This window comes from Dama dama, chromosome X, assembly GCF_033118175.1.
Source record: "Dama dama isolate Ldn47 chromosome X, ASM3311817v1, whole genome shotgun sequence".
NCBI lineage: Eukaryota > Metazoa > Chordata > Mammalia > Artiodactyla > Cervidae > Dama > Dama dama.
The window spans coordinates 39742977-39761037 of NC_083714.1; the positions used below are offsets into that span (position 1 = coordinate 39742977).

Here is an 18061-nt window from a genome sequence, read left to right on the forward strand (position 1 = left end):
AGTCTTTACACATACTAGCCTGGAAGGCCCCAATTGGAGCCATTGCTGCATGAGTTTCCTTCGCCTTTATAAAATGAGATGTCTTTAAATTGTGGAAAAAAAATTTTAAAGATGTATTTGCAAAAAAAAAAAAAAAGATGTATTTGCTTCCAAACTTAGGAAGTTCAGTTGCAGCAAATGCACATGTGCATGCGCCCACATGTGCAAATGTTGTTTTAAATCTAGCACCGTTAAAAAAATAAATTCTTCAACTTTCCTCCCTTTCTTTCTTGGCTGTCTTTGTTCTTTCTGTAGCTGTGTGGGTCATTCTCTTCATATCTCCTTTGACTGAATGTCTATTTTACTCTCAGGGTGACTTTTCTTTTTCTTTTTGGCGGGGGAGGGGTCCAATGGACTCTGCCCACTTGCCTTTTTTCCAGGTTCTTGGAGTCCTCATCAAGTTCTTCTGCCGCTGTGTCTTCCTCTTCCCTCGTTTGCCAGTATTACAGTTAGCCCACTGTGGACCAGGTCTGTTTTTCAGCCTAGGATAGGCAGGGAAGCTGCTCTCCAGAGCAGGTGTGTGGTGAGATCCGGTGCCGCTTGATACAGAAATGTCACTGCTAGAAGAGAATTCAACAAAGTACATCTGGTGATTACATAGGCTGCGTACACATGTAAACCTTTTACACAAAATCATCCCTTCTCCGTGGCCAGGGGCCCAACCAATGCTAAAGCTACATGGAATAATGATTATGGATACTCCCTGCCAAGGGCTTACTATGTGAACAAATGAGAAAATTGTACCCTTGCCTAGGGGTGTGTTCTGAAGTAGTTTTTGCTCCTGTTCCTCATTATTGCCTGCTAATGAGTATGTATATTGTCAGTGAGCTGCCAGCTCTTCCCAGCTTCCTGCAGTATGCTGTATTTCTCTTCTGAAAATGGGTTTTCCTCTGTATTTAAATCAAGGAGATTTGCTTGCATTTTATTTTGGGAGTCCTCTAGGTGTAAAATATACAGATAAAAGATACATGTGTACTGGCTTTGTAAGTGCGATGAAACCTAGAAAAAGAAAAGAGCTATCAAAATAAGTCATGGTTGCCAGCATTCTACTTTCTGTAGGTTTTATTTACCCACCTGAAAACTCTGGCTCTTACAAATGTTCAGGACATAGTCCACAGTAGACGTTCTAATCACAAGAATTTGCAAAATTCACAAAATTCTAAACATGCTTTTCAGTACTAAAGACGTGATAGCTGGCAATGAAGAGATTTTATTGTCAAGGTTGTATTGATAAGGATGTTACAAAAGTTAATTTCTGTACTCAACAAGTTTTGTTATTCACTTTCAATTTTAGAGTGCAGATAAGGCTGCTTGGCATCTGTCAGATTAAAAATGTGTGATTTATTAAGAAGACATTAAGGATTGGTTTTTCAGTGGATCTCTGTCAGGTCTACTATTAGACTTTATTCTTGTTTGGGAAGCTGATTGCCAGCATCTGTGTATAGACATAATTAATCATTTGCACTTCTTGTGACCAGGTGAACTGAAGTAACAGGTGTCCCCCCAGGTTGCCGAGACTAAAAAGTACATATGGGCACACAGACACATAAATTCCAAAAAATTTTTATATCACTAAGCCATAGTGGTGAATTTAGACATTTGAATTAACAAAATTTTGTTTTTCAACAGTTTGTAAGAAGCACCCTGTAAATAATGATAGCTTCAAATACTTACATTGTTTTTTTTAAAAATATCGTCAGTCAGATGGTTTCTAGATGCTGAGGAGACACTGAGTTCCTTGTCAAAGATTCTTCATCTCCAAATACCAGGGTCAGTTCAGATTTTCAAATTCTGGACCCTTCCCTTCTGGGCCACAAGATGCAAAAATTTCCAGTGTAGTAAGCACATGTAACCACACTAAGGAAAAGAAATGAAGCAGCCAAGCTAATCGGAGGTAAAAGTTTATACTTGCATCTACAGATAAAACAGTTGGCCTTTGTTGGAGCCACTTTTTAAATATCAACTTCCCCCAATTTATTAAAGAATAACATACATAATTGTATATATTTACAGGTGTAGTGTGGTACAATAAATCTGTCATAAATTATAATAGATAAATTAGGAGTTTAGGATAAACATGTACACACTACTATATACAAAGTAGACAACAAGGACCTACTGTATAACAGGGAACTATATTCCATATCTTGTAATAACCTCTAATGGAAAAGAATCTGAAAAAGAATAGATATATGTATATAACTGAATCACTTTTCTGTACACCTGAAAACATTGTAAATTTTAAAACATTGTAAATGAACTACACTTCAATTTAAAAATGATTAAAAATAATATGAAAAAAGAAAAAAGGAAGTGTACAATGTGATGGTTTGATATACATATGCATTGTGGAATGATTATCAAGATAATCTGATATCTACTCTATTGAGTATAATTTATGTACAGTAAACTACATCCAGTTAAGGCATACGGGTTGCAGCAGAGGTATACACCCGTGAGGCTACTGCCACTCTGGGGGTGTGGAATATTTGGGGCACTCACTTCCCATCCATGCTTCCTTTCGCTTCTTTTTTTGCAGCACATTCTTCCCTTGCCCCAGTCCCCAGGCCACTGCTGATCTGCTTTTGTGTAAAAGCTGCTTTCTCAACTTAGATTTGAAAAGTTTGTGGATCTTTCTTGATCCAAAGACCAGATATAAATCTAAAATGCTGTTTTCTTCTCTGTATTTGAGATAAAATAATATTACAGGGAGATTCCAGGTTTGACTTTCTAGAATCTTTTCCTGATTGCTTAAAGATGTGTACTTACGAATTTTGTCTGTGAGTAAACTACAGCCTCCTTATTAAATAGTCTCACTACATACTTGGATTGAAGGGAGATTGAAACCAAGAGAGAAACAATTCTAATAAAATGGAAAAGTGGTATGTGTTCTTCTGAAATAGGTAGTGACATGTCACATCCCTCAAGGATAGGACACATAATGTGATTTGAATCTTGCTTCATACTTTTTCATAGATTAAGACTGAAAGCAATGAGAACAAATGTTTTACATCTGTAGATCTATACATCCAGCTAGTGTGTATTTCATTATACAATCATTATTCAGGAATAACCCTATCCCCTGAGGCTTCCAAAAGATTTGAAATGGTTTCAGGGGGAATTTAAAGTGGATGGAAGGTATACCATCTTTACACACTAGTGCAAAGCCAGCTTTTCACATGCTGACTGTTGCTTTCCCATTGATATATTCAGTTGAACGAATGATTAGACAGTCGAAGGGCTATAGTACAGATAGGGGCTTCCCAGGTGGTGCTAGTGGTAAAGAAACTGCCTGCCAGTGCGGGAGACATAAGAGACACTGGTTCGATCTCTGGGTCAGAAAGATCTGGAGGAGGAAATGGCAACCCATTCCAGTATTCTTGCCTGGAGAATCCCCATGGACAGAGGAACTTGGTGGGCTACAGTCCATGGGGTGCAAGGAGTCAGACAACTGAGCACATACACACAGTATTGAGATGCAGTTTCTCCCTTCCTCACTCACTCCCTCAAAATAATCCATGTCACCGTAATTTGTGTCTAACAAGCTTTCCTTTCCATTGCTGTTGCTCTGTCCTGCATCTAGTCTCCATCTGACGCTCTTGATTTCGACTGTTTCTGCCCTTCTTTGCTTTTCTTTCCCAGTTTTCTTCTTCCTCCTCTTGTCTGTCTCCTGATGCTACTTCTCTTACGCTGCTCCGCTTTCTCATGACAAAGCTGTTTTTATAAACATCTCAAGACCAAGTCAGCAGCAGACGAATTCCAACATGTCAGATGTCATCTTGGAGATTATTTTTCTTTTTGTTTTGTGGTCCAATAATTCAAACTCCTTTTAAGTTTGGGGCCATGCTGGTGGTTTGAGAGTTGTGAAGGGTTGGTTTTCAGATAAAGTTGAATATGTGGGCCTGTTACAGACAGTTGTTGAAACCATGATTCACTGAAAAGGAGTGAATGATGTACATTACAATCTTCTTACAAAACTTACTTTTACAAAGCTAAAGCAATTAAAGTGCTCTTGCGGTAAGGAAATTTATTGTTCCTCAAAAGGTACTGGAAAGATTTTGTTTTGTTTTTATTGGGCATGACTTGCAGCTTGTTGGATCTTAGTTCCCTGTCCCGGGACCAAACCTGGGCCTTCGGCAGTTAAAGTGTGGGAGTTTAAACCATGGGACTGCCAGGGCATTCCTGGAAAGGGTTTTTTTTTTTTTTTTTTAAATCCTTCAACATTAGTCAAAATCTATAGAATGCACAACACACACAGAGTGAACCCTAATGAACTATTAAGGTTAGTTAATAGTTATCAATGATGGTTCAACAACTAATATATTACAGTCATGCAGGGTATCAAAAATAGAGGAAAGTGGGAAGGGGTCTTATGAAGGTATGTGGGAACCACTTTCTGTTCAATTCTGTAACCCTAAAACTGCTTTTAAAGTGTGTATAGGTATATAACACTGTCACTTAAGCTGTATAGCAGAGGTTGGCACAACGTTGTAAATCAACTTAAAAAATTATTGCCAAAAAATAAAGTTGCTCTAATAAATCTATTATTTTCACTTGAGATTCAGAAATATAATGAATCTATCAGGCACTTTTTATTATTGTAGATAAAAGCACAGTGTTTGTTTTTAAGTAAGGTAACGTAAAAGTTGGACATGACTGAGTCTGAGCATAGCATATAGAGTAACATAAGAGACGTGCTTCTCATGAGTGCTGTAAGTTGAATCATGCTGTGTTGGGCTCAGTCACTCAGTCGTGTCCGAGTCTTTATGACCCCCAGCAGGCTCCTCTGTCCATGGATTTCCCAGGCAAGTATACTGGAGTGGGTTGCCATTTCCTACTCCAGGGGATTTTCCTGACCCAGCGATCGAACCCAGGCCTCCTGCAGGCGGATTCTTGACCACAGAGCCATGTGGAAAGCCCTTCACTTACCCCATGGGCTCCCTGAGTAGTGAAAGTGTGAGCTCCTGGGAGAGCTGCCCAGTGTTGCCCACCTCTGTCAGGTTGTACAAGAGTTACTGGGCAGGTCAGTGTGAACACGGGGTTGGAACTTTGTCTGTGGTCACTGAGGCATCATGCCATCTTTGTGGTGGAGTGGAGCCCCAGGCTTGACAAATTGCCTGCCCTACAACTCCAAGAGCCCCTTTTTGACCCTTGCGTTTGTGGTGTCACCAGCGACAGTGACAGTCGGTGAGCTCATGCCAACTCTTGGAGCCAGTATCCAGGGCAGAGTTTGATTGCTTTGGACCAAAGGTTATTGCTTGGCTTGTAGTAGCATAAATCTGACACCAAAACCTCCAGGCAGTTATTCAGCTTGGCCAACGTGACAGTAAACCTGTGTGAAAAGATGAGGTCTTTTAAGGTCTTATTGTAAATGATTTCTATATTACTGGAACTGAGTGAATATTATGAGCATCTTCAAGTATGTGTTGCTTTCTTGAGTTGGCTATGTAAACAGACCCTTCTATGTAGGCGTGGGTGGGTGGGTATCAGGCCTGAGAGGGACACTGAGGCTGAGGGAGGTAAGCGAACATTGGGATGGTGTTAAAGTCATTGGAAGAGAAAAAAATGACAAAGAATTAGGAATTAGAACACAAATGAGGGCAGTCATTCAAGGAATCAAGGAACGGATATCTTGGGGATGTGATTGTTCATGGAATGTGTCCATCAGCTCTGTGATGAGACCCAGGGTCAAAATCTTCATACGGTTAGGTGCAAAATTACTCATGAAGGGGGAGTTGGTTATCAAGTTCACCTGTTTAATGTATTAAATTCATTGTATATTGGAAGAATTTTTTAATGTATGGATCTGTTATATATACTTATTATTATGCCTGTTATTAGGAAAGCTTTCACATATTTTTTTCTAGATTTCAATGCTTGACTGGTTGACTGTACGTGTGGTCCTACCTCTATTGGGAGCAGCAGATTTTAATGAGAAGGGGAAAGAAGGGACAGGGAGAATCTCTCCATTGAGTCACAATCCTTGATGGAGGCTGGGGATTCCAGTTTGGCTGCCAAGGTCACGGGTTACTGTGGGCCAGTGGTGACCCGAATGGTGGCACAAGCACTGCATTCCTTGTGGTCACCCTCATGATTGACACCAAGTTCTGCAAGCTGCCTGGATTGTATGTGCAGTTCCTTTCCATTGTAGAGGCAGCAAAAGTAATGGTCTGACCAATGCATCCTGTGTTCAGCCCACAGGTGTACACAGGCTTGGTCAGTTGAGAGGCCTGGCACAGTCTTGCTTCTCCCAGCCAGGCTGCTGGAAATAGCTGGAAGGCCTGTGGAGATGCTGTGATGATGGCAGGCAGGGCGGGTATGTGACAGGGTCTGCCCTGCTTACCCTGGATTTTTCTGTTAAGGTGCAGGGAAAGTTCAGAAAAAGTTGGGGCCTCTTGGCAGAGGCCATCAAGCCCCCAGAGCAGTGTACTTTAGACTTCCCCCACTGCCAGGCTGTTAGGGCTGCACGGGCCTGGTATGTATCAGATGGAACTTGGGGTACTTGTGAAAGTTTCTGATGTACAACTTGAAAGTTGATCTGTGTCACCTCATAAGCTTATTGTCCCTTCCTCTTTTAAAACCCCTACAATTTTCCTTTTGTTGCTGTTGTTGTTTAGTCATGTCTGACTCTTTACTATCCCATGGACTGTAACCTGCCAGGCTCCTCTATTCCTAGGGTTTTCCAGGCAAGAATACTGGAGTGGGTTGCCATTTCCTTCTGCAGGGGATCTTCCCGACCAGGGATCAAACCCGCTTCGCCCGTGTCTCCTGCATTGGCAGGCAGATTCTTTACTGCTGAACCACCTGGGAAGCTGAAATTTTCCTTTCTGTGTGTGTTATTGTCCCTGTAGCACACCCTGGCTGTGAGCATGCCGATGTGAAGGGTTTCCGCTGCAGCTAATTGATTGGAGCAGGCCTGCCCAGTTGTCAGCGCTTCAGGAAACAGTTCATAGGGTACAAAAGCCAGCTTCTAGAGTAAGACTCTGAACACTTCCTCAAATGAAATCATCAGATGTTTATTGACTGTTTATTCTGTGTGCAAGGCACTTTGCTAGATGCAGTGGAGAATATTAAAAACAAAAGGGATCTCTTCAAGCAAGGAATATCCATCCTAATTGGAGAAGCTGTTAGAGACACATTAAGGATGTGGTGGAAAGACCACTGAACTGAGGGGGAAGAGGAAGGAGTCGGGAGTGTTGAGTGCTAGCCCCAGTTCTACAAATAACCATCTGATCCCTTGGGCAAAGTGCTTCCCCTCTTGGGGTCTCAGTTTAGAAAAGGAATTGGACTGGATAATCTCTTAAGACTTTCTATATAGATTGGTTCAAAAGCAAATGGGTTAAAAAGTTAAACAACAGTACAGGGTGGTAATAGAAGGATTCCAGGAGGTGGTACCTTTTCTTTTGCCAAATGAAATATGCATATGATAGTTACTATTATGTGCATATGGTATATATATTTATACTATATAATTGTACTGATTACACAACTATCTTCCCTGGTGGCTCAGATGGTCAAGCATCTGCCTGCAATGCAGGAGACCCAGATTCAATCCCTGGCTCGGGAAGATCTCCTCGAGAAGGAAATGGCAACCCACTCCAGTACTCTTGCCTGGAGAATCCCATGGATGGAGGAGCCTGGTAGGCTACAGTCCCATGGGGTTGCAAAGAGTCAGACATGACTGAGCGACTTCACTTTCACACAACTATAGACTAGTATTTATCAAAGTGGTGTCCTTGGACCAGCAGCATCAGCATTACCTGGGAGCTTGTTGAAAATGCAGATTCATGGGCCCCATTTCAGACCCACTGAATCAGAAGCACTGGGGATGCAGCTCAACACTTTGTGTTTCAGTAACCCCCTCCCCCAGGAGACTGGGACGGTTGTTCTCAAACTTGGCTGCACATTAGATTCATCTGGGGGACCATGGGGGCCACTCAGACGTTACTAGTTGCTTTGGCATCCCAGGTGCAGCCAATTTGAGAATCTCACTGATTTAGGGAAGGTGACATGCATCAAAGCACCTCTTACTCTGCAGTGGTAACAAAGTTCAGAGGCAAGGAGTCAGCCAAAGCTGAAGTTGAGTGTGGGAGGATGGGGAAAAGTAGATTTGAATATGACTGGGAGGCCTTGAGTTTCATGCTAGAAATTTGGCATTTAGATTGAAGGAGAGGAAAGTTTGGAGGAACGGGAGTGATCTGTTCAAGGTGGTACATTTGAACGGTTATTCTAGCAGCTCTATGAAGACAGGAGTGCATCCATATTAGGAAGCCTGGTGAAGTAAGTAGTCTAGGTGTAAAGTAATCATGAACCAAATTAGCATTGTAGATATGTGATTATAAGGAAGAAAAGGTGTGAGAGCTCTTTGTAGGACGAATGGCTAGGACTCAGTGATGGCTCTGTGGGGAGAAGGCAGGGTTAGAACTAAGCCTTTGGCTCAGGAATTTCTCTCTTGTCCTGGGATAACCCGGCCCTGCAGAGGCAGCTATCAGAAGTGTCACGTTTTATGCATCTGTACTCATCCTTTGTCCCTCATTGCTTTGATTTTGGAGTTCTAATTGGGTAGGTATTCCCCAATGAGTTATAGAAAAACACAAATCATAGTCACCCAGAAAGCTACCCATGGTCATCATGGCGGGGCAGGAGGGGGGAATCCTGTTTCTCTTGACAAAAGAATGCTTGGAGTTGTGGGAACGTCGTAAACTTGGCAATGACTAATTCAAGCCTATCAGTCAATTAAGTGAATTTTTATTCTATCGTTTGTTTTATTTGGGAACTGTTGTAATAGTCATTGAAAGGACATCAATCTTCATATTTTTAAAACAAAAATACCATTGAACATTAGGGCAAAGGACAGGATCTTAAGGTTTTACCTTTTAACTTTAGCAAATACTTGGTGCTCCATTTTTCTTGCTGGATTTTGCCATTTGTTCTTTTTTGGTGGCGCTGGTGGTGATGGTTTTTTTTGCATTGTTCCTCATGCCTCATAATTTTAGTTTATTCTGTTATCGATGACTTTTGTATTCCTAAGTATTCTTAATGTTTTATTTGTTTTTCTACTTTTCTTTAGTCTTATAAAGCTCATTAGCCAGCAGTTATGTAAAAGCATATGAGGAAAATACCTATAGTGTTTTTTTAACCTTTGACCCCCCCCTTCACCCATTTCCCCAACCCCTGCCTCTGGCAGCCACTAATCTGTTCTTTGTATATATGAGCTTTAAAAAAATTTTTTTTAGATTGTATATATGAGAAATCATACAATATTTGTCTTTTTCTGTCTAATTTCACTTACATAATGCCCCAGAGGTCCATCCATGTTGTTGCAAGTGGCAAGATTTCCTTCTTTTTATGTTGAAGTAACATTCCATTGTATATACATGTACTACGTCTTCTTTATCCATTAATCTATTGATGGGTAAGAGGGTTGTTTCCATATCTTGGCTATTGTAAGTAATGCTACAATGAATGGGGATGCAGATGATCTTTTTGGGCTTTTCTTTGGATAAATACCAAGAAATTGAATTGCTAGATTATAGGGTAGTTCTATTTTTAATTTTTAGAGGAACCTCCATACTGTTTTCTGTAGTGGCTGCACCAGCTTACATGCCCGCCAACAGTGTAAGCATGTTCCTTTTTTTCTACATCCTTGCCAACACTTGTTATTTGTAGTGTTTAGATAATAGCCATTCTGTGGGTGTGAGGTGATTTTTGTGGTTTTGGTTCACATTTCCCTGATGTTGAACCAGGGAAATTAGTGATGTTGAAGCATCGTTTCGTGTACCTGTTGGCCATGTGTTTGTGTTCTTTGGGAAAATGTCTATTCACTTCCACTGCCCATTTGTTAATTGGATTATTTATTTTGCTATTGAATTGTATGAGTTCTTTGTATATTTTGGATACTAGTTCCTTATCAGATATATGATTTGCAATATTTTTCTCTCATTCCATAGGTTGCCTTTTCACTTTGTTGATCATTTTCTTTGCTGCACAGATGCTTTTTTATTTTATGTAGTCCCACTTGATTATTTTTGCTTTTGTTGCAAATTTTAGTATGCCAATTAAAAAGGAATGAATATATTTTTATTTCTTATCCACCCTATGTGACAAAAAATTCTGTAAATTTGCATCCAGAAATGGCCTGTCAAAAGAGCTCCTTAGTGCTTATTTGGGGCCTGGTGGGCACACTGCTTACCTTTCCTCCTTTTATTAGTATACAGGTTGTGCCATGTCTGGAAGGAAAGACCTCTTATTACCAGTTGGAAACCAGTACAAGCAAATTCGATATTTAAAAAGGTTCCATATATTCCGATGCAATATTTTTAAATGGCTTACTACTCTAACTTTGGAAAAGTTGTGCATAAAAGTATAAGGATGAATCTAGAAGGATCACAAGTTAAAATGTGTAGTACACCTAATAGATATCATTTAAAAATATAATCTCTCTTTTGCCAGGTTGAATAAAGATAAAACCTTTCTCTTTCCAATTTCTGAAGAATATTATCTCATATAAAGTAAATGTAGAAACTTGTGTGGAATAGATAATCTTCCAGACAGAGTATATTATACTCAATCTAAGGACACAAAATTGGATTTTATTTTGTTTCTATAACATAATATTCTTTTGGTTTTTGTTTATGTATTAAGTTAATGTGTTGGTAAAGATTTGATTATGATGTTGTAGATCTTGATTATGTTGAAATTATTAAAATGAGACATCTTTTATCCTGTTTGTTTATACCAATAAATAATTTTACTGAGTAAGAGCCGCTTTATCAGTTCTTCTGCTAAAGGAAAGAAGCCAGTGGCCATCTCATTTGTATTTCTTATTGCATATAATGGAAACATTTCAAATGTGTTTTAGACGTGCATATGCTGATGTCTTGACAACCATAGCAGTGTAAGCATTTGAATCAAAGCAGGATAAATAAGCCTAAGCTGCTGCCTGATACCATCACAAGCGTACCTAATTAAGAAGGTATTTGGGGTTCACTGCTCTTTGGTTTCTAAGGTAGAGAATATTCAGAAGGATATGATTAAGGAATGGTTACCATGACAATTGCATTCAGAGAATTTGGAGGAGACAATGATTCTATGGAGCTCATCCATTTTGACTGATTCAACTGGTCTTTAGGTTCATTCAGACAGCTGCTGTTTCTGGATCTTATGTTTCCATATAATTCACTCAGGTGATTGGTGATTTGGGGATCATTTAGGCTTGGCTGTCCATAGTGATAGGATCGTCAGTGTCTGTGACCAAAATACCCTTGTTAAACCTGAAGGAGAATGATTGTGTATGTTGAATGTCACTAGAATGTAGCTTCTGGCTTCTGGAATAACATAAATAGTTTGTCTAACTTCACTTATTAATTCTGTCAGGGTGGGATAAGATTAACGTGATTGATTTGAAAGCATGACTGACCCTAAAGTGTTTGGGTTTTATTTTGGATTACTTTGCTGTCATCACATTTTACCCAGTATATTTGGCTGCTGTCCTGTTTTTACTCTTTGACTTGTGCAATATCATCAACACAATTTATGTTATGTCTGGTCAGAGCCACAGTTGCAGCTGCAGATTGAAAAGTATACACAACACTATTGCCATGAGTGCCTTTATCCCCCCAACCCCAACTAAATGTTCAGTGGGATGCACTAGCCCTGACAATAAAGTGAAATGGAGATACAGATGCTGTTAAAATCTTGCTATGTGTTTTTATCTTTCTTTGTGGGGTAGTTCTTGATGGTGAAACCATGAACTCTGCAACCCAAGACTCCTCTGGCAGGGGACCAAGTTGGACCCTGGTGCGGAGAGTTCTGTCTGCTCAGCCTTTGGGCCTTTCTCTCTACTGCCCTCTGGAGGGTGTCAGGGAACATTAACACTGAAGGACTCAAGGAGAGCCGGTGACTTGGTGTGGTTACTAGAAAACAAGTTCTCTGGCTTCCCCTGGCCCCACCAGGCTCATCAGAGCCTGAGCTTGTAGAGATAGGGAGCAGACAGAGAGAAGGCAGGGAAGGTACTGGCAGTGTTGGGATCTTAGGGAGGAAGCTATTCTGGTTGTTTAGAGAATGGGATTCCTTCCAATAGAGCCCACTACATATCAAATCTATCTCTAGGAAAAATTGGTTCCAACAAGGTGAGTAAAATGGACTAGTATCATAAGGCTAGACTGTGATGGATTCAGATTCAAAGTTTAGGTTGGGTTGGATCTAAGTAGGGGTATACTTGGGGCCAACTGTGGCAGCATATGAACTTATTATCCGAGTTTGACAACATTTCACTCTCTGCCTGCTGTAATCATCACGATAATGATATATCTGATGTTCACTGAGTACCTTGTATGAGGGAGGCCCTGGTTAAGTGCGTTACATGCCCTGCCATCTTGCCAGCGTGCAGTCTCTCTGTGAGGTCACTTACCATTATGAGGTTCCCAGAGGTTGCACAGCTGATATGAGGCGGGGCCAGCACATGAACCCAGGCAGTCTGACTCCAGCTCCCTTGCTGTGAACAGCTGTGCCATGCTGCATTCTTCCCACAGCTGCACAAAAGGGCGTGGCACCTTTTAGAAACAGTGAGTTCTGTATGATTGGGGTGCGGGTGGTGGGAGATGAGGCTGAGCCAAGCCTTCTGTATATACATACCATGCCAAGTCCTGGAAGGTAGAAATCCGGGATTCCTGTCCCTGTCACCAAGAAACTTAAAGTCCTGTAAGACAAATGAGGTAGAACATGGAACCAGTGAGACTTTGTTCATATGCTAGAACAAGAAAATATTGTCTCTCCTTAAGTGTAAGTGGGAAGGGGACTAGAAGGCATTTCTTCGGAGTCAGTCAGGGGCCTTTGGGGGTGTCAGGGAACATTAACACTCAAGGACTCAAGGAGAGCTGGTGACTTGGTGTGGTTACTAGGAAACAAATTCTCTGGCCTCTCCTGGCCCCACCAGGCTCCTCAGAGCCTGAGCTTGTAGAGATAGGGAGCAGACAGAGAGAAGGCAGGGAAGGTACTGGCAGTGTTGGGATCTTAGGGGGGAAGCTATTCTGGTTGTTTAGAGAATGGGGTTCCTTCCAATAGAGCCCACTACATATCGAATCTATCTCTAGGAAAAATTGGTTCCAACAAGGTGAGTAAAATGGACTAGTATCATACGACTAGACTGTGATGGATTCAGATTCAAAGTTTAGGTTGGGTTGGATCTAAGTAGGGGTATACTTGGGGCCAACTGTGGCAGCATATGAACTTATTATCCGAGTTTGACAACATTTCACTCTCTGCCTGCTGTAATCATCACGATAATGATATATCTGATGTTCACTGAGTACCTTGTATGAGGGAGGCCCTGGTTAAGTGCGTTACATGCCCTGCCATCTTGCCAGCGTGCAGTCTCTCTGTGAGGTCACTTACCATTATGAGGTTCCCAGAGGTTGCACAGTTGATATGAGGCGGGGCCAGCACATGAACCCAGGCAGTCTGACTCCAGCTCCCTTGCTGTGAACAGCTGTGCCATGCTGCATTCTTCCCACAGCTGCATAAAAGGACGTGGCACCTTTTAGAAACAGTGAGTTCTGTATGATTGGGGTGCGGGTGGTGGGAGATGAGGCTGAGCCAAGCCTTCTGTATATACATACCATGCCAAGTCGTGGGAGGTAGAAAAGAAATCAGGGATGCCTGTCCCTGTCACCAAGAAACTTAAAGTCCTGTAAGACAAATGAGGTAGAACATGGAACCACAATGAGACTTTGTTCATATGCTAGAACAAGAAAATATTGTCTCTCCTTAAGTGTAAGTGGGAAGGGGACAAGAAGGCATTTCTTCGGAGTCAGTCAGGGGCCTTTCTCTCTACTGCCCTCTGGAGGGTGTCAGGGAACATTAACACTCAAGGACTCAAGGAGAGCCGGTGACTTGGTGTGGTTACTAGGAAACAAGTTCTCTGGCCTCCCCTGGCCCCACCAGGCTCCTCAGAGCCTGAGCTTGTAGAGGTGGGGAGCAGACAGAGAGAAGGCAGGGAAGGTACTGGCAGTGTTGGGATCTTAGGGAGAAAGCTATTCTGGTTGTTTAGAGAATGGGGTTCCTTCCAATAGAGCCCACTACATATCGAATCTATCTCTAGGAAAAATTGGTTCCAACAAGGTGAGTAAAATGGGCTAGTATCATAAGGCTAGACTGTGATGGATTCAGATTCAAAGTTTAGGTTGGGTTGGATCTAAGTAGGGGTATACTTGGGGCCAACTGTCAGTGGCAGCATATGAATTTATTATCCGAGTTTGATAACATTTCACTCTCTGCCTGCTGTAATCATCACGATAATGATATATCTGATGTTCACTGAGTACCTTGTATGAGGGAGGCCCTGGTTAAGTGCGTTACATGCCCTGCCATCTTGCCAGCGTGCAGTCTCTCTGTGAGGTCACTTACCATTATGAGGTTCCCAGAGGTTGCACAGCTGATATGAGGCGGGGCCAGCACATGAACCCAGGCAGTCTGACTCCAGCTCCCTTGCTGTGAACAGCTGTGCCATGCTGCATTCTTCCCACAGCTGCACAAAAGGGCGTGGCACCTTTTAGAAACAGTGAGTTCTGTATGATTGGGGTGCGGGTGGTGGGAGATGAGGCTGAGCCAAGCCTTCTGTATATACATACCATGCCAAGTCGTGGGAGGTAGAAAAGAAATCAGGGATTCCTGTCCCTGTCACCAAGAAACTTAAAGTCCTGTAAGACAAATGAGGTAGAACATGGAACCAGTGAGACTTTGTTCATATGCTAGAACAAGAAAATATTGTCTCTCCTTAAGTGTAAGTGGGAAGGGGACTAGAAGGCATTTCTTTGGAGTCAGTCAGTTTAAGCATTCACTTTTGAAAGTTAACAAATTTGCCTTTATATCTGGGGCTTTAAATCTGGCAGACAAGACCCCTGTCCCTAATCATCAGCAGACTTGTCCATACTGAATTTGAAAGAGTTGTCTTCAACAGTTGTCATTAAGGTCTCTAAATAGATGAACCCCTTAGCCTATTGAACTAACTGGATTTATTTTCCCATTCATTAACATTGAAAAGAAAATCTCTGACCACTGCTTGTTTGATGATCAGCTTGGAACAGGTTGGTTGTGGAGGGGGGGCAGTTATGAGCCAGGTTATAATCCTTGGTTTTTGTTTGCCTTATTTCATTCAATGGATGCTTCATGAGTGCCTCCTGTGTGCCAGGTACTCTAGGTGTGGGAATGGAGGAGTGAACAGAACAGGTGGGCCTGGGTTGAGCAGGGGGAAGGGCCTTCTCTCAGGGAGCTCTCTTTTCCTTCAAATTCTTTCACTCATGTACATTTCACAGTTGATATAAAAGAGCCTTTGGTGTGAGTTTCAGGATTTCACATGTTGGGGAGGATACAGTGATCACACTTCCTTTCTCCTTCGCCCCAGCCAGGCCTTTCTGAATAATGGGGGCGGGTAAGGTGGTGATGTCAGCGCTGCCTGTGGGGAGGCCTGGAGGGTGTGGAGAGGGCAGCATGTCAGAGTGTACCATCTTTGTGTCAGTGGGGAAAGCACAGGGCACACCTGTTTCCTAGTCAGGCAGAACCATCCATGCGGGGATGAGCCTGCCCACCAGCCTGCTGCCTAATCCTGTTGTTGATTGGAGATAACTTCAGCGGTCACAAAGCACCTCATCTCCATGGCAACACCTCTAAATATTCCTCTGGTGACTTGTGCTCTACATTCTGTCTGGATCTGAGCTCTCCTGTGGCAAAATATGCTAGAGATGTTAAAGGTGGGGGGGGGGGAGACTCAACTAATAAATCTATTCTAAATGACTGAGTCATTTGTTTTGATTACCCGGGTGATTGCCAAATGTTAATTTAAAACTGAAATAGGCCATGAGCTCACTCCGCTAACAATGCTGAGTGTTTGAGCTAATACAGCTTGATAATGAGGGGGCCAGATCCATTGCCGGTGCGAATGTTATATGATAAACAGACATTTGGGGAAATATGCAGAACATCTTGGCAGGTTTCCTTAACTTTAAGAGTTGTAAATACAGAGAAGAAGGTGTTACCGTGAGCCATTTCAAAGGAAGTTGACTTTTGGATCGTGAGGGGTTTGTTTTTTTTTTTGTTTTTTGTTTTTTTTTTAAAGAAACTTATAGCTTTTCTCCTGAAAAGGTAACTTGACCTCTTGCTTCTCATTTTTTCCTAACTTAGGCACATCAGAGGTGGTTAGCGGTGTCCCGCCCTCACTGAATACATCCCGTTCTGCGCACATCCACTGTGAGGTAAGTTTTCCCAACTGCCACACATTATTACACCAGTCTCCACCTTCTGGTGTGTGGTGTTCGGGTCAACACTGTCCAGAGATCTTATCTGTGTGGTAGATTTTGAGCGTGTTTGTTTTAATTGAGCTGACCAATGTCACTGCTTACCCTAGATACGAGGTCTCTGGGGATTCCCTTTTCAAGGGTGAAAACATCTCATTTGCTTTTAATTTAAGGGCATGAGAAGTGAATGTGCCAAGCACAGCAGAGTGGCTAGAAGGTCGGCCCGAGGCTACAGACCTGCCTCTGGCACCCTGTTGACGGTAGGGAACAGGAAAGCTGCGTGGAGCAGCTCCTGGGCCGCCCAGTCAGCTGTCAGGACTCTTCAGGCCTGGGGTGAGCCGAGCCGAGGTGTAGGGCAGCTGCTCACAGTCTGCCAATTTGGAGCATTTCCGTGGGGTCACCTTAATGTGGGTTGGCAGATCATCTTCTGATTAGGACTAAAGTTCTGAGCGCAGCTGCATGGGTGTGAGCAGCCGGGCAAGGCCAGTCCTTCCATTTCACATACCCTGGAGAGGCATCCTGCGTCCTCCTAGTCCCAGTAGCTTTGACAGCTTCTGGAGACTCTGTGATGATGCCAGGTTACTTTTCTGTCTTTTTTGAGAGATCAGGGATGTTCACCTTTGCAAAAACTGGAAGAAGGGACTCTGCAAGACGGTTCCCCTAGGCACAGTGTGAGGAGCTGCAGTCTTGCTGCTCTCTGGGACCCAGTCTCCTTGTGTTTAAAAGAGCGGTAGTTCTTTATCTTTCTGGCTTACTTCACTCTGTATAATGGGCCCCAGTTTCATCCATCTCATTAGAACTGACAAAACCCACTGCAATGTTGTGAAGTAATTAGCCTCCAACTAATAAAAATAAATGAAAAAAATAAAATAAAAGAGTGGTAGTAACATTTGTTGGCACCAGACCACTCAGGATTTCTAGTTTCATCCATCAAAAAGGTTGCTGCATTTCTGCCTTCCCATCCACCCCACCCCATTCCATGCTCTGTCCCACATGCAGTGTAGGGCCTGTCATTTCAGTTAGGGTAGTAGCCTTTGTTCGGAGAAGGCGATGGCACCCCACTCCAGTACTCGTGACTGGAAAATCCCATGGACGGAGGAGCCTGGTAGGCTGCGGTCCATGGGGTCACTAAGAGTTGGACACGACTGAGCGACTTCACTTTCACTTTTCACTTTCATGCATTGGAGAAGGAAATGGCAACCCACTCCAGTGTTCTTGCCTGGAGAATCCCAGGGACGGCGGAGCCTGGTGGGCTGCCGTCTATGGGGTCTCACAGAGTCGGACACGACTGAAGTGACTTAGCAGCAGCAGTAGCCTTTGTTACATCTACTTGATACAGAATTTTCCAGAGATTTTTAAATATATATATTCAAATATATTAAACCCTAGATAGAAAATATAAACCCTAAAGATATTAAACCCTAAAGAGTGAACAAGTAGGACAGCTTTTTAGAAATGTTTAATCTGAATGTGATCAATTTCATCAGTTACAGTGGTAGTTAGAGATCCTTCCCAGTTTCTCTCAGCTGCCAGCCATGATCAACTCTTCCATCTTCAGGTTTAAGTCCTGGCATTACTATCAACCCCAGGCTTTATCCAGAAGGGTGGTTTTCAAACTTTTTTTTAAATGATAAAAGCCTGTCCTCAAATAAAGCTTTAGGTCTAACCACAGTAGAGAACACCAAACCAGAACTGCCTTGGCTCAAGTAGGAGGCTGCAACTCTTCTCCA

General features: G+C 42.4%; 1 protein-coding gene across 4 annotated transcripts in view; it reads left to right on the forward strand.

Annotated features, from left to right (window-relative positions):
- Positions 1 to 18061, forward strand: part of FHL1 (four and a half LIM domains 1) — a 58549-nt gene that overhangs the window by 7513 nt on the left and 32975 nt on the right. For all 4 annotated transcript variants that reach the window (XM_061136196.1, XM_061136197.1, XM_061136198.1 and 1 more), the window contains exon 2: positions 16219 to 16289. The gene's annotated coding sequence lies outside the window, so the exon portion shown is untranslated. The remainder of the gene's footprint in view (positions 1 to 16218; positions 16290 to 18061) is intronic.